Source organism: Martes martes (genome assembly GCF_963455335.1).
Source record: "Martes martes genome assembly, chromosome: 12".
Taxonomy (NCBI): Eukaryota; Metazoa; Chordata; class Mammalia; order Carnivora; family Mustelidae; genus Martes; species Martes martes.
Window position 1 is genome coordinate 37,668,638 of NC_137900.1, and position 22,494 is coordinate 37,691,131.

Genomic DNA, 22,494 nt, shown 5'->3' on the forward strand with positions numbered 1-22,494 from the left:
AAAATCAACTGTTAATAAATATTGGAGACTGCAGAGAAATCGCAAGATAAGCGTCAGCCTGGGTTCCTCCAGCTAGAACATGGCAATCACTTCCCTGAGAAGAGAAGCTGATAAGGCCCCTCCTCTCCAACAGGCAATCATTTTGCATTTTATATTATTTGAAAAGAGCTTGATTATTTCTCTTTGAATGAAACTAGATTTATTCACATTTACCTGTCAACAGAATGTTCCATTCCTCTGTTTTGCTGGTATATTTAAAGGCATATGACCTAACTGAAATTCTACAGACAAACCTTTCATTAGAGGTAAATAAATAATAATGGGTGAACAGCTCATGGTTTTTATCATTTTTTAAATTTTTTTGCACAGTGCCAAATTATGCTAAATTAAAATCTGCAGCCTGATAAATATGACTGATATGTGCAGTAATGGATTGAGGTCATTAATATTGGCTTTATTGAAGGTCAGATATAATCTTTAAAAATCATATCCAGAGAGGAAATCCACACTTAAAAATGATGATTATGTTATTTGAAGTCCAGTTTAAAAGGGGAACAATATAACATATAATCTTTTCTGGTAACATTGTATAAACATTCTGGTAACTTGTATAAAAAACATTATAAATATTGCTCTATCAAGTAGGAACAGACAAAATGCTTGTGTAAAGACAAACAGGGAGAAAGTAGCTGGTCAATTGACTTATATGGCTTTGATTTCACTTATTGAAGTTGGGTGTTGAGATTCAGAGCCACAGTGGAACAGTGGTTCTGAAAGCATTTGCATAGTATTAACTAAGTTATACATATATTACCTATTATTGAAGGAGGAGAGGAAACAGAAATGCTTCATGGGACATCCCAAAATGTGGGTTCTAGTATGGGTTCTTGAGCTTATCAAACAGGGATCATTAGTAAATCAGTGAAACTTTTTTAGTTCTTATTTTCTCATTCTACTAAACGAAAGAGTTAAATAATATTCTCAAGGACCAATTTGACCCCATGAACCCTATGCATCACAATCTTATTAGATAACATAATTTAGATGTAGTATCTACATATGTGTATTTGTCTTTATATGTATGCATATTCATATAAATTTATCCAATTATTAGATCATTAGGGTGACTTGGTGATAGCACTCAAAGTTATGGAAACTTAACCCTAAGTCTGAGATAAAAATAGCTTACACTGAAGTTCAATTTCACAGTGTTATTCAAGTAATTTACAAAGAAAGTTTAGCTTAAAATTCAGTTTTGCAAAGTGAATCAGAATAGTCTCTGTGTGGAGTGCAAAACTGATACTTTGGAACATGGAAGATGCTTTGGATGACGGGCGCTCAATGTCTGTTATCAGTAGAACATCAAGTTTACCTAATTGAAGACCAATATTCCTATGGGGCCAATGGAAAAGCATTTTTCAAGGAGATTACAGAAGACGTATGTTAGCCTCTGTTTCGGTATGTTTCTCATCTGGGTTGATATTAACATGAACTTTTGCAGTTTTTGGATTTTTCATTAAAATACTGATTTTTTTTCCCTTAATTCATCACAGAACTTAAGATTTTTTTTTTTCTGAAAGGAGCATGTACATCCTTCAAAGAGCCTGTAGTATCATTGTTTTTAGCTAGATATTAAGTTTTCCTGAATCATCAACAGTATTTAAATGCCCACCCCCGTCCCCCCCAAAAAAAAACAAGAAAAGAAAAATAAAAAGCATGCACACAAAGGTAGTTTTAAAAAGCATACAGGAACTGTAAATTTTTTTATAGTACTGAAGAACTGAAGCAGGTGGAGGCTGTCAAGGATAAAAAGGAATGTTTACCTAAAAAGTAGTGCTGGAGATAGGATTGTACATAGGGTATAATTTCATTATGAACAATTAAATGCAAATATTCCATAAATGCTCATATTTGAAAACATAAGAAAAATACTGTGAATATTCTGAAATTTCCTTTTATTATCAAGTTATTTGGGGAAAGTATAAGAAAAAGTCTGTATAGTTAGGGAGATAGTCCACTGGACTGAAAGGTGGGGAAGCCAAGAGTCCAACCCATGTTTGGTCATTTGTTAGTAATGTGACTTTGGGTGATGACCTAGCATATCTGAAATTCTGCATTCTCATGTAAAAAATAAGACAATGGTCTACCTTTAAATATATATACACACACACACACACACACACACACACACACACACACATATATATGTATATATATATGTATAATTTGTTGTGAGAAATCATATGCAATCCAAAAGTTGAATAATTGCTATTACTGATATTTTAAGGTTTCTTCCTTCTTCCCGGGACACAAGATAAAGTTATATTAAATAGTCATAATCCTGGTCAGATGTGAACCTTTGATTCCACCCATCAGTTCATCCGCCACCCATCAAACTAATTATTTGAAATTTATTAAACACCATTGTTCACAAGTCATTGGTCTCATTGATCTGGAAAAATCAGAAATGAAAAACACAGTATTTTTGCCCTTGTATATCTTATAGCTTAATGGAGAGACTTATCTTTTTTTTTTAATTTTTAAATTTTATTTCCAGTTAACATACAGGGTTGTATTAGTTTCTGGTGTACAATATAGTGATTCAACAATTCTATACATTACCAGTGCTCATTGTGACAAGTACACTCCTTAATCCCCATTGCCTGTTTAACCCATCCCTACCCTCCCTTCTGGTAACCATCAATTTGTTCTCTACAATTAAGAGTCTATTTCTTAATTTCTTTCTCTCTCTCTCTCTCTCTTTTTTTTTCCTTTGCATGGTTGTTTCTTAAATTTCACATATGAATGAAATCAGGGTATCTGTCTTTCTTTGATTGATTTATTTCACTTAGCATTATAATCTCTAGCTCCATCCATGCCATTGCAATGACAAGATTTTATTCTTTTTAATGGCTGAATAATATTTTATTATACATATATTCATACACACACACACACACACACACACACACACACATATATATATACACACACCATATCCTCTTTATCCATTCATCAATTAATGGGCATTTGGCCTGCTTCCATATGTTGGCTATTGTAAATAATGTTGCAATGAACATGTTTTAGCATTCTTTGGGCAAATACCCAGAAGAGCTATTTTTAACTTTTTGAGGAGCTTCCATAATGTTTTCCACAGTGATCGCATTCCCACCAACTGTGCATGAGGAGTCCTTTTTCTCCACATGCTCGCCAATACCTGCTGTTTCTTGTGTTTTTCATTTTAGCCATTCTGACAGGTATGAGGGCATATCTCATTGCAGTGTTGATTTGCATCTCCCTAATGATGAGCGATGATGAACATCTTTTCATGTGTAGGTTGGCCATCTGGAAGTCCTCTTTGGAGAAATATCTGTTCCTGTCTGGCCAATGTTAAAATTGGATTACTTACTTTTTGGGTGTTGAGTTATATCCATTCTTCACATATTTTGGATGCTAACCCTTTATTAGGTCATTTGCAAAAATCTTCTCTCATTCAGTAGATTGTCTTTCAGTTTTGTTGATTGTTTCCTTTGTTGTGCAGAAGTTTTTTATTATGATGTAGTCCCAAAAGTTTATATTTGCTTTTGTTTCCCTGGCCTCAGGAGACATTTCTAGAAAGATGTTATGGCTCCTATCAGAGAAATTACTGCCTGTGTCCTCTTGTAGGAGTTTTATGTTTTCAGGTCTCACATTTAGATCCTTAATTCCTTTGAATTTATTTTTGTGTGTTGTGTAAGATAGTGACCCAGTTTCCTTCTTTTGCATAAAGCTGTTGTGTTTTCCCAACACCATTTTTGAAGAGATTGTCTTTTTCTCTTTCCTGTTTTGTTGAAGATAAATTGACCATATAATTTTGGGTTTGTTTCTGAATTTTCATTCTGTTTCACAAATCTATATTTCTATTTTTGTGCCAGTACCATATCATTTTGATTAGTATAACTTTGTAATATAACTTGATGTCTGGAATTGTGACAACTTTCAGCTTTCTTCTTCGAGATTGTTTTCACTATTCAGGGTTCCATACAAATTTTATGATTGTTTTACTTCTGTGAAAAATGCTGTAGGTATTTTGATACATTTACATTACTTTGGGCTATATAGACATTTTGACAATATCTGTTCTCCCAATCCATGAGCTTAGAATGTCTTTCCATTTGTGTCATGTTCAATTATTTTCAACAGTGTTTTATAGTTCTCAGAGTACAGGTCTTTCACTTCTTTGGTTAGGTGTATTCCTAGGTATCTTACTATTTTTGGTGCAATTATAAATAGGATTATTTTCTTAGTTTCTCTTTCTGCTGCTTTATTATTGGTGAGTGGAAATGCAACAGATTTTTGTACATTGATTTTGCATTCTGCAACTCTACTGAATTATATTTTTAAGTTCTAGCAGTCTTTGGTGGAGTCTTTTGGGTTTTCCATATGTATAGTATCATGTCATCTGCAAATAGTGGAAGTTTTACTTCCTCCTTAGCAACTTGGTTGCTTTTTATTTCTTTCTGTTGTCTGGTTGCTGTGGTTAGGACTTTCAATACTATGTTGAATTAAAGTGGTGAAAGTGGACATCCTTGTGTTATTCCTGACCTTAGTGGAAAGATTTCAGTTTTTCACCTTTGAGTCTGATATTAGTTGTTTTTTATTTGTTTTGTTTGCATATATGGCCTTTATGAAATTGAGGTATGTTCCCTCTAAACCTACTTTGTTGAGGGTTTTTATGATTGGACACATTTATGACTTTGCCAAATACTTTTTCTGGTTCTTATCCTTTCTCTTATTGATGTAATGTGTCATGTTGATTGAGTTAGGAATATTGAACCACACTTGCAATCCAGGAGTAAATCCTACTTGATCATGGGGAATTTTTTTTAAGGTATTGTTGAATTCAGTTTGATAATATTTTGTTGACAATCTTTGAAGTTATGTTTATCAGGGATATTGACTTGTCCTGTTTTTTAATGGTATCTTTATCTGGTTTTGGAATTAGGGTAATGTTGGCCTCATAGAAGAAATTTGAAAGTTTTCCTTCCTTTTCTATTTTCTGGAATAGCTTGAGAAGAATAGGTACTAACTCTTCTTTAAGTATTTGGTAGATTTTGTCTGTGAAGACATCTGGTCTTGGACTTTTTGTTTGTTGAGAGTTTTTTGATTGCTGATTCAATTTCTTTGCTGGTTATTTGGGCTGTTCAAATTTTCTATTTCTTACTGTTTCAGTCTTGGTAGTTTATATGTTTCTAAAAATATATCCATTTTTCTAGGTTGTCCAATTGGTTGATGTTTAGTTTTTCATAATATTCTCTCTTATCATTGTTTCTATTTCTGTGTTATTGGTTATTATTTCTCTTCTCTCATTTGTGATTTTATTTATTTGAGTCCTTTCTCTTTTTTTCCTAATAAGTCTGGGTAAAGATTTAGCAATGTTACTGATTTTTTCAAAGACCCAGCTCTTGGATCCATTGATCTGTCCTACTGGTTTTTGTTGTTGTTTGTTTCCATATCATTTGTTTCTGATCTAATCTTCATTATTTCCTTTCTTCTGCTGATTTTAAGTTTTGTTTTTTGTTCATTTTCTGGCTTCTCTAGGTTTAAGATTGGGTTGTTTATTTGAGATTTTTCTTGCTTCTTGGGATAGGCCTGTATTGCTATATCCTCTCTTAAGACTGCTTCTGCTGCATCCCAAAGGTTTTGGAGTATTGTGTTTCATTTTCATTGGTTTCCATGTACTTTTAATTTCTTCTTTGATTTCCCAATCGACCCATTCATTATTTAGTAGCATGTTATTTAACATCCATGCATTTGTGGTCTGTCCAGATATATTTTTCTTGTGGTTGGCTTCTAGTTTCATAGCGTTGTTGTCAGAAAAGATGCATGGGATGATCTCAAACTTCTTGAATTTATGGAGTCTTATTTTGTAGGTTAATATGTGATCTATTTTGAGGAATGTTTCATGTGAACTTAAAAAGAATGTGTATTTTGCTATTTTAGAATGGAATGTTCTGAATATATCTGCTAAATCCATCTGGTCCAGTGTGTCATTCAAAGCCATTGTTTCCTTGTTCATTTGCTGTTTAGATTATCTATCCATGGATGAAAATGGGGTGTTAAAGTCCCTTCCTTTCACTGTATTATTGTCAATTAATTCCTTTGTGTTTGTTATTAACTGTTTTAGGTGTTTGGGTACTCCTATGTTGGGTGCATATTGTTTACATTTGTTATATCTTCTTGTTGGATTGTTCCTTTTATTATGATGTAGTGGTCCTTCCTTGTATCTTGTTACAGTCTTTATTTTAAAGTCTAGTCTGTCTGATACAAGTATTGTTACTCTGACTTTCTTTTGACATCCGTTTGCATGATAATTTCTTCATCCCTTCACTTTCAATATACAAGTGACTTTAGGAGTCTCTTATAAGCAGCATATAGATGGGTCTTGTTTTTTTAACCATTTTGTCACCCTATATCTTCTTATTAGCGTATTTAGTTCATTTATATTAAGAATAATTATTGATAGATATGAATTTAGTGTCAATTTATTATTTGTTCTGTGGCTGTTTCTGAAGATTTTCACTGATTCCTTCTTGTCTTTCTCTGCTTCAAGTTATGCTCATTCTCTTTAGTGATAAATTTAGATTAATTTCTCTGTATTCTTTGCATGTTTATTAGTGGTTTTTATATATGGCTACCATTAGGTTTGTATATAACCTCTTATGCATATAGCAGTCTATATTATGTTGATGGTCACAAAAATTTGCACCCGTTCTTTATTCTTCTCCTCCCCATGTTTTAGGTACATGTTGTTATATTTTATATCCTTTGATTTGTGAGGTCCTTGTCTGAGGTTTTTTAAAGAAATATTCATTTTTACTGCCTTTGTATTTCTTACCTCTATATTGTGACTTTTGGTCTTTCTTTTCCACTCAAGAATCTTCTTTAATATTTCTGGCTGAGGTGGTTTGATGGTCATAAACTCCTTTAGTTTGTTTGTCTGGGAAACTCTTCATCACCTTTTCTATTCTGAATGGCAGCCTTGTTGGATAAAGTATTCTTGGCTGCAGAATTTTCCCATATAGCACTTTGACTATATCATTGCCACTCTCTTCTGTCTTGTAAATTTTCTGTTGAAAATCTCTTGCTAACCTCATGGGTTTTCCCTTGTAAGTTATTCTCCTCTTTTCTCTTGGCCCTTTTAAATTTTTTTATCACTGTATTTTCCAGATTTAATTACAATGTATCTTCATGTGGGTCTGTTTTTGTTGATTTTGATGGTAGTCCTCTGTGCGTCCTGGATATGGATATCTGTTTCCTTCCTCGGATTAGGGAAGTTTTCAGCTATTATTCCTTCAAATTAACTTACTGACCCCCCCTTTTTTTCTCTTCTTCTTTTAGTACTCCTGTAATATGAATGTTATTACATTTGATAGAGTCACTGAGTTCTCTAAATCTATTCTAGTTTTGCATAATTGTCTTCTCTCTCTTTTGTTCAGCTTGATTCCTTTCCATTACTATGTCTTCTAGGTTACAAATTCATTCCTCTGTTTCTTCTGTTCATTCTTCTGTTCATTTCTGCTGTTCATTCCATTAAATGTGTTTCTCATTTCACATATTGAGCCTTTTATTTCTGCCAAGTTATTCCTTATCTCTGTGTTAAGGAACTCGCTCATATCCTCCACTCTTTTCTCAAGTCCAGTGAGTATCCTTATGATCATTGCTTTAAATATGCTAACAGGAATATTACTTATATCTGTTTCATTTAGATCTCGGGTTGTGGCCTTCTCCTGTTCTTTCATTTAGGATGATTTTCTCTGTCTCCTCATTTTGTCTACATCTCTGTGTCTGTTTCTATGTGTTAAGAAAGCCAACTTTATCTTCTGGTCTTGAAAGTAGTGTCTTCATATAAAGGCGGTCTGGAGTTCCCGCAGTGCAGTGTCCCTGGTTCACCAGAACCTGACATTTCAGGAGAGTATTCTATGTGTGTTGCTTACCCCCTGCTGTTGTGTCTGGGTCACTTTTCCTTTCAGTTTAGTAGCCTGTACTATCTCTTTGCCTGTTGTGGGCTGTGCTTGCTCTCTGTAGTATTACCAGGACCCAGATAGGCCAGCTCTGAGGGGGAATATCCACCAAAAAACTTCTGAGCAGAATGCCTGTGTTAGAAAAATTCATGTTGGGCTACTAGTCCTATGCTGAGTGTTGTGTGCCAGAGCAGCTGGGAGCATGAGGCGAGGCCCAGCAAAGGATGGAGTCTGTGTACTCATTGGCTGGGTATGATGCACTCATGGCTTTAACAAAATTTTCCCTGAGCCCAGTTTAACAGGCTTGGTGTCAGTAAATCCTCAGGAGAAATTGTGTGTGTATGGCTCACTACCAGCAGGCTAGGTAGCAAGTCTCTGTGCAGCTTTGTCTCCTGCAGATTGCTCTGTGTTTATGCTGGGGCTTGGGGAGGAAAAAGGTGCCTGCAGCTCCCTCGTTTTTGGAGAAGTCCCCCAACACACTCCAAAATCAGTAAGAACAGATGTCTTCCAATTTATCCTCTTGCATTGTGTAAATTGCCATTTTTATCTTGCCTTTGCACACAGGATGCTGTTCCTTTAAGGGAAAGCACCCAGTTATCACTGACCCTCCAGGCTGGAAAGACCTGAGTCAGCTGACTTTTAAAGCTCCAGGCTCAAAGTCCTACTGGTTATACAAATTCATGGAACTCAGCCCCTCTAGTTTTCATAGTTAAACCTCATAGGGATTAATTTTCCTTCTGTGAGCTCCCTGGTAAAATGCTTGCTTCACTGCTCTCTCTGTGTGCATAACTCCCTTCCTCCTATGGGCAGCATCCCTCTGCTTTTCTGAACTTTCAAATGCAGCTTCTTCTCTATTTTTAGTTGTGGAGTTTGTTCTTCCAGGCTTTGATTGCTCTCCAGTTTACTGACTTGAATGTGCATGATATCTAGTTGTAAACATAGGATGGGGACATTTCAGGGTGCTCCTACTCTACCATCTTCCCAAGTTCTTCTGAGAAGCTTATCTTTAATGCACCAATGTTGTGCTCATACTCACTTTCTTTTATAAGGTAATGGTTAAGTGCATTGACTATAAAGACCTAGGATTCTGATACCAACTTTTTTTTTTAAATAATTTTATTTATTTATTTGACAGAGGAAAGATCACAAGTAGGCAGAGAGGCAGGCAGAGAGAGAGGAGGAAGCAGGCTCCCCGCTGAGCAGAGAACCTGATGCAGGGCTCGATCCCAGGACCCTGAGATCATGACCTGAGCCGAAGGCAGAGGCTTTAACCCACTGAGCCACCCAGGCGCCCCCTGATACCAACTTTTTACAGGTAATGCCATTTTAAGCAGGTAACTTTATTTCTCTGAGCTTTATTTTCCTTATTAGAAGCATGTATATTAAAATAGTAATTAATTTCTAAGATTGTTGTTAATTCAATATAATGCTTGCATGTAATATGTGTCCAATAAATAAATATTTACTATTTTTCTTTGTACATTTTTCTTACCATGATCTTAATGTGCCTGCTAAGAAAGGGAAGAGCCACAACTGATATCTAGGAGCTGGCCTGATACTATCATTCAGGCCTTAGTGTTGTTACCTATTGGCCTGGTCCTCTTAGCAGAGTCTTGGATTTCTCTTGTTGAATGTAAACAATTTCTAGAACATCAACATTAGACAAGGTCACTCCTTGACCATGATGGATCTAGACGAAAACCACTCCATAATCACTTCAAAAATAGATAAAAACATGAATATCATCAAAACCAAAAAAAATGACCAACCATCCCCCATCTCAGCTAATATGAGTGACTAGATTGTTACTTCTTTACTAGTTATAGCTTTAGACTTTTTGGTCTTTCCTCTTCCTGGGCAAGAGTAAGATCCCCAGTTGTAGTTACCCCACTTCCTGGCAGGATCTAACTAAGAGTAAACCCCTACTTCCTTATTCTTTCCCCCAAAGCACATAACACACATCCAAATCCTGTAATAATGTTAACACTCTCTTTCTGAAGCCTCCCTTAACCTTCCATGATTTATGTGCTTCCATGCTGCAACAAGCAACAAACTCAACTTTTCTACTACAAAATGTGTTCCTAGAGGCCCTTGGCTGGAGTGTGTTGACATACCTCACCTCATGTTATTTCTCATCTCCACATATTATTATTTTTATTCTCTGTTCAACTGATCTTTCATTTTACATTGACTTCCTTTTCCTGTCATCACTCTTTTCATGTTAGATGGCTATTGAATGAATGAATGAATGTCTACTTTTTATTATTCTTCTTTTTCATAGCTTTCAGGAAAAATTTGTCCCACCACTCTATCAGCTGGGAAGGAGCAAACTTCACAGCATTGAGATTTTTGATATTAGAATCTCTCAAGAACTAATTTAGGAAAATAATAATTTCAACTAGATGATTTGCAGTCAAAGAATACAGAAAGTCTACAAGATATTTATGACTTTGTCCAAAGGAAGAAAAGCATGTACTTAGGTTTGTTTATATTTTTAAGTTATAAATCTTGTTTTGCTTACATTTGGTTGAGCTCAGTTATTATTTTAATTTCACTTAGAGCTGTGGCTTTGTATTTCTTCAATCCTCTATAGTTTCCAGTGGGCAATTTTTAGGTTATAAATACACATATGCAATCAACTATGTTAAAAATATATGCCATAAAATCAAAGCAAACTTGAAGCACAAATTTGTTCATTCTTCTACCCTACTCTTAAGTATCTGTTTAAAATTTCACTGTCTATTAGCTTTCATGTAGGGAGCTTATAGCCTTTGATCAAATAGGTTTATTTTTTTTTTTTACATTTGTCTTACTTTTATTCCCTTTATAAACATAGAACCATTTAGAAATTAAAGATCCTTTAGGGTAGATGAAGGTGCTGATAGACACATGAGATATGGAAGCATGCCATTTTAGCTTTTTCTTGCTTTGAATAAAGTTAGTCTTGAGAATTTTAACTTCTTCTCCATAAATATTTTTAGTGATTTAACTTGGAATGCCTAAAATTCTGTACTTCAGTAGGATAGAGTTACTGAGGGAAATGGGCCCAAATGCAAACATATGGAGTTAGTTTTAACCTAGTCTCAAATTCCTACACATCCTAAAATAAAAATGAACTGGACAGAAACCTTATGATTCTATTGGGCTGAGAGTGTCTATAATCAGTGCCTTATCTTAATGGAAAGTATCCGATTTGCCCCTCTGGATATATGACTAGACACAGTACAGCTTCAAATGACTGGAGGTAGATGGATAGAACTTCTTAATTGCTCCTGTCTGTATTCCATTAGAGAAGGTCTGCCTTTGATTCTAAGGTCAGACCTCTGGCTTTCAGATTCATTATAGTTTGAGTGTTTTTCAGAGAAATTCTCAGCCATGGAAAGAAGATATAACATATGATTATTTATGTAGCACCAAAAGTATGTGTTGGACAGCGGGTCACGTGTTATCCAGAAGGCACACACTGAAAGTTGGTTAAGACCTGAAGGGCTTCCCTGAAAATAAATGCAAAAGGAGACATAATATTATTCTTCCAAGTAAGAAAAGAAAGAGCAGGAGATGACTGGTTGTTGAATCTAGAGCACTTTGCAATATATATAAAACACAAGGAAGGGCTCCGAATGCTGTGAATATTTTATTTATGAAGTAGGGATTGCTTCTAGAAAACATGGAAGACAGTTTTTAAGCACACTCTCTTGTTCAGGGACCTATTATAAAATCCTAGGTCTAGTATGAAATAGGTATTTTATGAAAAATAATCATTAGTTACCTTAAGAAAATCACTAATCTAATTGCCATCCTGTATGCTTACGTCATATGCCTGGGTCTCTAACCAGAAAACTCAGAGACCATAAAATACATTCATGTTATAAGACCTGCAGTATTTTGCTGCTTTAAAGAATTAAAGGGAATAAAGACAAGAGGAATAAAGACAAGAAGGCCAGAAATGATATATAAATGGTAAGAACTGACTAAACAAGATACAGATTAATTTAATCTAAGGGAATTTTTAAGCATATATCACTTTGTTGGAAAGGTGATTATAAATGAGTTAAATAGTATTTAAAAAAAAAACAATTTCAGAATATGCCAAGATTAAAGAACCACAGAACAGTTAAAATATATAGGTCAATTTCTTAGGAACAGATAAAGTAAATTAAAATGTAACTTAAGGTCTCAAAAATGGTTTTATTGAAACTGATCCTAATATATATATATAAATGTATATGTGTGTATATATGTATACACACATACACACACATATATATACATATTTACCTTGAGACATATAAAGGCCTAATGTATATGCATATATTTGTGTGTGTGTGTGTGTGTGTGTGTGTGTGTTGTCCTAGTAATAAAATTGAATGGTCCTGCTATGATCACTGAACATTGTGTTAGAACACTTGTGTTCTGATTCTGGTTCTCATCCTTTTTAGCAGTGTGATCTAGCAAGTCTTTGAACCTTAGTTTGTGACTGTAAATTGGCAATACCTATTTAGTTACACGAGATTGTTATTGGTCCTGCGGAGGGTGCAAGATCTGATGTCCTAATCAGATCAAAAGTACAGACTAATAGGTCATGATTGAGTGATAGCTTTGACTTCTTCTGCTCATGAGCAAGGAAATGAGTTGTCCTTATTCCAGTTGGCAGCTGTCTTGTGACTATGAGGGAGATGGCTTGGCAAAAAAAGCCAACATGAGGAGGACGATGAAAGGAAGGAATCAGAATTTGAGCAGGAAAAAACTTGATATCCTACCCTGTGAGTCTTCTTGATTCCTGGACCCTTTGTTACACAAGACAAAATATTTCCTTATCCCTTAATCTAGTGTGAAAGTGACCAATTTATTTGTAGCATCTTTTTTACATTTCCAAAATGAGCATACTCCTCTTTACCTGGATCAAGAAGGTATTAAATCTCTTAAGAGTAAAGAGAGCTTGTAGTGGCTATGTCCATTATGGGCAAGCACTAGTTGATATTTTACACATGTAAACTCCTTTAACTTTACAATCCTCTCACTATACAAATAAGAAAACCAAAGTCTCAAGCAGTGAACTAATTTGCCTCAGGTAACACAGGATTCTAAACAACACTGTCTGGTTGCAGATTTCATGATTTTTTTTTTTTTTCGTTATACCACTGAGCAAAGCAATTCTGTCTTTACAGACGGTATCCCTAGTTTGTAGAGGTCCACTAAAAATGGATTCTGTACAAGGTATGAAGAAATAGCCTAGAAAATCATCAATGCTTTCACAGTAAAAGAAGTAATGGCTGGACAGTAGTGACAGCTCCTTTTCCGTTCTACCCCAAAATTGCAAAAATATTTAGAACTAATAAATTATTAATGCCTAAACAAAACCATCATTGATTACATTTCCCCAGGCATTTCCCTCTATCGTAGCAATTCTTTCCTAATTCAAAAGAAGCTATTATTAAAAAGCTAATCTCTTCTTCTTATATGAAGAACAGTATATGCTGCAAATATCTCAAATTGTATACTAAACACGGTTTTACTGAAGGGTTAGAATAGCGGGACCATTATCAAGTCATAAGGGAAAAGAATGGAATCCTCTGAATAAATATAAGAAAATTCTTATCATGAAAGTGGTTTATGTAACTACAAACAGTGGCATCTTCAGAAAAGCATTCTTCTCTTTTTGTAAGCAACATATAAAATTGTCGGGTTCTACCACACACACGTCAGGAGCAGGAAGAAAACTGAAATAAGTATTGAAAATAGGAAGCATTAAAAAGCAATGCTGAGCTGAGTGGAAGGAAACATGAAGATAGGAAATGGAAATAAACTCATGTATTTGCATTTTGGCATCAAGGTACTTCTTGTTTTTAATGTATTACATAAAAGCAAGGACTATCTTTGTAGAGATAACCTCTATTTGGTAAAGGTAAGTGCAGAAAATTTCAAAATCAATAATTTTGTTGTTTCTATGTTTATTTTGATTAATTTTCTTAACAACAATGAAAATATTAACTACTATGTCTTTAAATAATAAAATTGGGGTAGGAAACCCAATTGGGAATATTGGAGACTTTGTAATTGAAAACAAACAAAAAAAAAACCTTTGATATGTTATTGTAAGATTATGATCAAATTCAAACATTTAACTTATCTAAGGGATTTAAAGTGAAAACTTTCCAATAAAACACTGTTTTTAATAAATGTCTTTTGATGTTAGAAATGCATTTAAAAGGTGAAAATAATGTTCTATTGATTGAAAAAGACTATACAAAATCACCCTGATTATTTAAAATGAGTAAACTAATTATTTGGAATAGAGGACCAAATCTGAGGTGATAATCATAACCAGTCATTAAATTATTTTAATGATGGATACCACATATTACTGGCTGTGTAGAAAGCAAAAGTGGGAGCTGTGATGCACAGCAAAAATACCACAAAAATACAGTCTTTACCCTCATGGATTTTTTTTCTTGCCTATGAAATATTAATAATGATAAAAAGTAGAATATATTGAATGTAGTAAGAGAGGTGTACATAAATTTTTGGTCAAGTCTGGTGCAAGAGGTACTTATTTCAACTGGAAGAACAAAAAAGACTTCATAGAAAAGATGCCATTTGGATGGGCCTTGAATAATATGCTGTATAGAATATGTAGATGTAGAGAACATGTTTGGGAAGAGACCAGGGTTAGAAAATCCTAGAAAGTTTCCCAGCAATGTTAAATAATATTGATAGAATGTCTTCACTTCATAAATTTGTACTATATTATAGCATGAATCTTAGATCTGTTGCTCTCTTATCTTTCTACAGATTAGTCAAAAAGCCCCATACAAGCTGGCTACAAATTAACTATAAACTTTCCTTTAACATCCCTCAGTATTTAAAAGTTCTCCATTGTCCTCTGGACAACTTCCATATTTAATAAAAGACATTAAAACTGTCCTGATAGCTGTTCTTCAGCCTTCTACTAATGTTGGGCCAAGCTGAAAGTTATACAAAATGTCCCAAAGCAAATTGTCACAAGTTATTAAATCTAGACTTTGGAAAGCCATATTTTATCAGTTGCACATTTGGTCAATAGTTTCCTCTTTTATCAGGACCTTCTCTAATTAAGAGGGCATAGTGATATACCATTAGTTGTTGCTTTGAAACTTCTGTCTTATAGTTGGGGATTAACAGCATGACTGGCATTTCTATTGAGAAAATAAGCTCCTACCAAGTGATCTTCTGGACTGTTGCACAAATCATGACCTGAGGAAGATGTGCTCAATTAGCACAGAGCACAATTTCACACGTGGGTACAACTTTTGGCCACTCTGCTCTTGATCTTTGAAGCCTGGCTTTCTTTCATTGAATTAAGAGTCCTTTTCTGGCTGTCCTTTAGTCTACTCCTTAAATGCTGCTGTTTCTGCAGGATACTGTCCTCAGAGATTTTTCTTCTTCCAATTCCTGGATTATCTTATATCCTCCTGTCACATCAGCAATGATTTTCACAACTCCAGTCTTCATTCCACTCTTAAGTGCTAGACATGTATTTTCAGCTGCCTACTGGCCACCTCAGTCTAGAATCAATAATCATGCTAATAGCTGTGATTTATTGAACAAATACTATGTGCTAGGTATTGCTGGAGCATTTTATCCTGTTTAAACTTCAAAACGATTCTGAAAATCAGAAATATCTTTCCCCTTTTATCTGAAACTCAGACAGACTATATCACGTACTCAAGATCATGTAGCATGTATAAGGTAAAACTTGGATTTTATTCCATTCTAAAACATGATCCATTGAAACCCACACATTTTCTGCTATGCTTTTACCATATGCCCCAAGGAATTTCAATGTCTCTGTTTTTCACATCATCATTCATCAATTCTATCTAATTAGAAAACTTGAAATTATTTCTTCCTATCCTTCTAGAAGTCATTAGTTCTGTTTCTTAAATGTCATTTTAATCCCACTCCCTCAATCTCACTGTTATAGTTCAGATTCTTATTACATCTTTCCTGGGTTTTTGCGAAATGACCTCCCAACCGTTTTCTTCTGTCCCCGAATTTTCTTTCTTTTAATCCATTCTCTCCATTTCTTTAACAGTCATGCTACTCTAAAACCCAAATTGGATTATAAGTAATTTGAGTTTTCTTCTTCACATGTTTTTTTTTCAGTTTCTGATACATCAAGCAAGTATTTTTACAGACTCAGACACTCAACATGAGCTTTAACAAAAAGAAGGTTTTTGTATATATTAAAATTTTCATACAGAAAAAATGACTGTTTTAGAGAAATGCTCTAGAAAGATTAATTTGACACTAGCATGTAAGAAGAATTGGAAAAAGAAGAAAATGAAACCATAGAATTTGGCTTTCTCTGCTTACTAAAGTCTTACTGTTTACAGTGTGGATAAAGACAGGGGCGATATGTCTCTGATTTGGGGATCAGATTAAAATGGGAACACTGAAATTTTGCCCTGAGTGATCCAGTGCTTTTCTGGGTCAACTCAGACTAATACTGGTTGCATTACTGCTAAAATTAAAGCCATATACCAGGGAACAGATGTGAGTTCAGTAGGAACTCCTGATTTTTAATCCAGCCTGATACCTTCTTTAGATTTGGGGAATTGAGTTAGTAAATCTGCTTTGCATAAATGTGGTTAGTAAATATGCACAGGTCTTGTTTCATTAGTTAATATGTCTGATGCTTCTTGTCACCACATTTTTCACTGCAAACATCTCTCTTTATAAAGTTTATTCGAAAATTTTCATCTTCTTTGAAGTACTCTTAATTATCACCATAAAATCAACCTAATACATTTATTGATGATGTTAATATGCTATTTTAAGAAGTCCAAACCAGATAGTTTAATCCATTCATATTTGACAAAGCCTCATATGGACAATTTAAAAATTATTCCTTACCTTTAAGCATTGCTGTGGTCTCAAGTTCCACAGGCAAAACTTACAAGCCCCTTGCTTTCAACTATAGAGTAGGTTAACTATACAACATAGTTCTGGCTCAATTTTGAGAAGATTCACAGAAAAAATGTTTAGATTATGCATGTTTATGAAGCTATTTAGATCTAACTATTACATCATTCAGTTAGAAGGTGGTTTTAAATTGATGGCATTGAATGAAATTGGAAAAAATATAAAGTCTATATGTTTTTGTTCTTTTGTAGCTTATTGAAAATGGATTTGGATGTGAATGTGGAAACTGCTAATATGTATAAAAACAATCAAAAGAAATTTTCAAGAATCATTTCTAAATTTAGTTATTATTATTACAAAACAATTTATAGAACTAAAAATTTCAAAGTTCATAAGATGGCTTACTGTTCTTCGAGGACCATATTAGGATCTATATCTGAAAGTATCCATGGCATTTAAGAAAAGGTGAAGTGCGCGGCTACTGAAGAATGCAAATTAATTCAGAAGAGTTTTGCAGATCTCTAGGGGTGGTAATTTAGTCTAATGGGAACTTAATAACTCATATTAAACACATTACTAATCTGATGCTTTGCTTACAGTAAATTAGAACTGGTGAAATTATAAATCACTTATTAAAAAAAAAGAGTGTCTTCTTGAATTGAATTTGAATCTTCTCTTAACTAAGAAACAGCAGGTAGGAAGAATTCTTGTTTCCAAATGAATTCCAGTCATGTCTTATATTCATGTTAGAACATTAAATAAACATATTTAATTCAGACAACTCAAACCGGTACCTTCTGTGTAATCACATAATACTGTAAATATGAACCAGGCCCTCTACTAGATCACACCAAACTAAACACTGACCTCCATTTCATATTCTTTTTTTCAATGCAGGGCTTGAACTCATGACCCTCATGAACTCATGAACTCATGATCTCAGGATCAAGACTCGAGCTGAGGTCAAGGTGGATGCTTTATCACCTGAGCTATCCAGGTGCACCTCCATTTCATACTCTTGATAGGCAGGAATCAAGTATTTAGTTCTAAGTACTTGACAATGCATTGCTCAGGATTTATGCACAATTACTTCTAAGTAATAATAATAATAACAATAACACCCATCAATCACAAAATTCAGATTCTGCATAAATTATTTGTTCCACAGAAACTTACAAAACAAAGCATCAAGAGATTTTTTTCTTTCCATTTTCCAAGGTGACATGGACCAGCATTTTCCTAATACCATGTAGGCATTTTAATTTCTTTCTTATGGACTTTTGTTTTTCATTATACTGGCTCACAGATATTTCTGTCTGATGTAACTGCAAAGTCAATAAAATACAACTAATGTTCATTCTTTTATTCATCCATTCACTTGTGTATAAAAGGACTTTGGATTTAATGATGGGGGGCATTGGAGACTTGTGAACAGAGAAGAAACATTGTCTTTCATGTCTTTAAAAGAAAACGCTGGCTATAATGTGAACACTACACTGGGGTGCAGGGTAGGGGGAGGCAAGGGAGATCAGCTACGAGGTTACTGCCATAATCCAGGTGAGAGATAATAGTGGCTCTCATAAGTTAAAGTAATGGATTTGAAGGGATGTAGTTAGATTCTAGCTATGTTTTGAAAGTAGAACCAATAGGAATTGCTGACTCAGTCAGTGAACTAAAAAAAAAAAAATGGAGAGTCAAGGATAGCCTGAAAAACCTGGAAGGAGGGAGCTGCTATTACTGAGTGGAGGATGACTAGAGGCAAGAACTCATGTGGGGTGAGAATTCAGTAGTTTTATTTTGAACTTACTTAATTTTAGATAAGAGACAACCAGGTGGAGAAATGGTGTGAATAGTTGGACATATGAGTTTACAGTTCCATGGAGAAGTCAGGGCTGGAGATAGTAACTTGGGAGGTGTCATTAAATAGATTGTACTTCCCTAAAATACAAAAAGCTTCAAAAATTCAAAAAAAAAAAGATTATCAACCATCTTATAGAAAAGTAGGTTAAAGAATTAAAAAGTTAAAAAAATAGGAAATGCAAACAGTTCTTTCTTATATGCAAAGATACTTTATCTTTTCCTTATTAAAGCCAATAGGTTAACAAAAAATCCAAAGATTTCACTACATATAATGTTGTTAGAGCTTTGTGAAGATTTACTTTGTGGAGAAACATGCTCTGTGTTACATTGCTGATAGGAATGTGAAATGGTACAACTACTACAGAGAAAAATTCGGCAACGTCTAGCCAAATTGATCCAGAAATCCCAATTCTAGAAATTTGCCACAAACATACTTAATAATATATGCACAAAGCTATTTATTGTAAGACTATTTGTAATAGCTTGAAACAACTCAAATGTCCATCAGTAGGAGACTGATTGAATAAAAATTATGGCCCATCCTTATAACAGAAAGCCATGAAACACAAAAGGGATGAGAGATATTTCTATAAACTGCAATGAAGCAATCTTTATGGTATATTGTTGAGTGAAAAGGTGATAGACAAGTACATGGTGTGCCATTATTCATCTAAGAAAGAAAGGCTATATGAAGGTATCTGCTTGTATTTTTTTTTTTTTTAAACTGGGAGGACAAATCATAAATCAGGTTTTTCTTTTTAAAGCTTCTGATGGAAAGGTATGGTAGAGAAGAAAGGGAAGAGGGGATAGAAATACAAATTAAGACTCATTTTTAGGTTTTAATTCATATAGAGGAAATAGGATAGATGTCTAATCTGTTCCCTTTACTTGCCCATTTGTTTTATTTTTTACTTTGAAAATATGTAAACATTTTATGTAATTATAAAACTAAATTAAATTTACTAATCCCTAAAATTACACTGAACCTGGCACTAAGAAATCATTTAAATTCTCCGTCACTAGGTTTCCTAATCAGAAATATGAAGAGTTGAACTACAAGGTCTTTAAAGTACAAAAATTTTTACATGTATCAGAGTCTTAATAATTACATATAGTATGTTTTATAGGATAATACTTTTTTTAGTACTTACTTTGTCAAAGGTTCTTTGCTGTGTTTTACATATATTATCTATCTTATCCTCAGAGCTATCCTACAAGTTGGCATAATTACTTGGTTTTTAAAATGAAGAAACTTATTCCTGGAGAGGCTACGTTACTTACCCTAAGTTACACAACTATTTAAGTCTTGCAATCAGGATATGAAACCAGTTCTATAAAATTTTTAATATCTGCTCTTTCTAGTGTTCTATGCTACCTTCTCAAGCTTAATGAACCATATGTTGTTGTTTTTTCTTTCTTTCTTTTTTTTTTTTTTTTTTGAACCATACACTTTTAAAAGCAAATATTTTTGCTTCTTGAATATACTGGTCAATTTTGATTCTTTATGAAAATAACAGCACAAAAGTTGGATTCTTCCATGAAACAGGATAATTATTTTGCTATTTTAAGAAGTGCAATGTGTACCATTGACAGGAATAAAGATGTTTGTACTTTATATAATTGTTTGGTAATTTTCTTGTTCTTACCAATGTACTTATTGTTTAAAATATTCTATTAGCACATTTGCAGGAAAAAAATAAGTTAATAATTTCAATAAGACTATTGTGAAAGACTAAGGGAAAAAATTATAATATCACTAACACGTATGAAATTTCCTCTGCCACCCAGGCTTATTTGTGATTATTCCCAGTGCTGAAACAGTTATTTCATGCTAGTTCTTACTTTCCCCCCACCCCTTTTTTAGCTACTCTTGACACTTTCCTTATGTGCTTCCTCATGGTTTAGTCTGTTTGTATACAATGTGTGATTTTAAATCTATTGATGGTATATATTCCTGTAAAAATACTTAGGCCAGATCAATTGAGCAGCAAAACAAATACTTGTTTTAACTGCCTGCTTGATCATTCTATTTAAGAAATATCCTACATGGCCAATCGATAGAAAGTTGGGAGAAAAACGTAAGAGAGAACAAGAAATTCCGGCATGTTAAGATAGAAGTATTTTGTAAACATATCCATGGTCACCCACAGACTTGAGGAGCATGATTTGACACACATATGAATCCTTGGACTGGAAATCAATCCTACTGAGAAAGCAGTTGGTGTGTGGCTCCTGTGTGATACAACATTTTAACCCTTTACATTCTAAGATAGTTTCGACTTTGCTTTTAGAAAGTGTGTGTGGTGAATAGAACACTGGGGCAGAGATTAGACCTGGCTTTCTGTCTACATTATGGGACTCCATGTTAAGTCACTTCACCCTCTTTGGCTTGAAGATTTTGCCCATGAAATGAGGGATTAACCCGGAGAGCTGTAAGAGTCTACAGGCTCTAACTTCTGTGACAGTGACCTATCTCTTTAGGTCAGGGCAGGAGTAAGATACCATTCAAAATTTTAATTACTATAATACTACTATGTATTAAATGAAGATTCAACAATGCACACAAAGTCCCAAAGTAGACTTTTAAGTGAAAGTTTTAAAATTTTCTTTCTCAAGAGGGTTTAATAAACTACTATAGGCAGTGATTTCAGGTTCTGTTAAAGATCTTATTACAGAAGATTGACTTTAATTCTCTTTAGTGGAACTCATTAACTGAGAGGAGTAAATACTTTAGGTATCATTAACTAAGAAACAGGGCTGTAGGGGAGCTTGGAGAAACTGAGTGCTTTTGAGGCAACAGGGGAAAAATTCCCCATTTTGATGAAGAGATATGGACAAAAGTTAACACGGGACACAGTACTGCCCTATTAATTATTCATGGTTAGGGTATTTGAAAGTCCTCTGTGCTAAATTAAACACATTATGTTTTAATTGCCTTTAATTCATTTAATTTAAAAATACACTTGGAAAACCAAAAGCTGCTGTTTTCTTTTTCTTTTTCGAGATAACACCATTGATTAGGTATACATGATTTGGGGGATTCAGTTGCATTTATAGCAAACGTGTCGTCAAGGTATAAATTTTAGTTCCTCTGTATTCAAACGTACTGATACATTATAATAAAAGGCACATTTAGCACCCAACAGAATATCCCTAACGTTCCTGAACAAGGGTCCATTTTTAAGCAAGACAAGTAAGTGTGACATGGTAGGCTGAAATACACTAAGAGGGAACTCTTCATTATTCTCTTTCTAGCATATATTATGATTGAATATACAAATATATATAAGACATTGTACAAGCAGGAAAAATTCAATAAATTCCAAGAGCTTCCTTTCCATTTTTATAGCAATGCTTATCCTTGTGTAGCGCTGTTTTTTGAATAACTTCAGTTTTGTTCGCCCTTTTATTTGCTAATGGCCTAAAATCACTTTAGCGTAAATGTCAGCATATTTGAATACAGAGGGACTAAAATTTCATCATCCTTCATATTTACCTATTTGTATAAAAACAATGATGGCAAATGTCTGCCAGAACAATAGATAAATTTAAACCAGTTCCAGGACTTACCAACCCCTAGACAAAATGGCAACCATAAAAGAACTCTCACTCTTAAACCAGCAGAGTGTTGCCTGCCTCCTACTAGCTAAGGAGAAGTGTAAGGTATCCTAAATATTTGGTTGATGGACATCAGGCCTGTTCCAGCCGTCAAATCCACAGCTGTTGG

At 34.1% G+C, this 22,494-nt stretch overlaps 1 long non-coding RNA gene across 1 annotated transcript; it reads left to right on the top strand.

Annotated features, from left to right (window-relative positions):
* The first annotated feature begins 8,685 nt into the window (after window positions 1-8,685).
* LOC308353195 lies at window positions 8,686-18,872 on the top strand. The gene is made up of 3 exons (XR_013967758.1): window positions 8,686-9,052; window positions 9,139-9,318; window positions 17,805-18,872. It is a non-coding gene; the product is annotated as an uncharacterized lncRNA (long non-coding RNA).
* The last annotated feature ends 3,622 nt before the right edge of the window (window positions 18,873-22,494 follow it).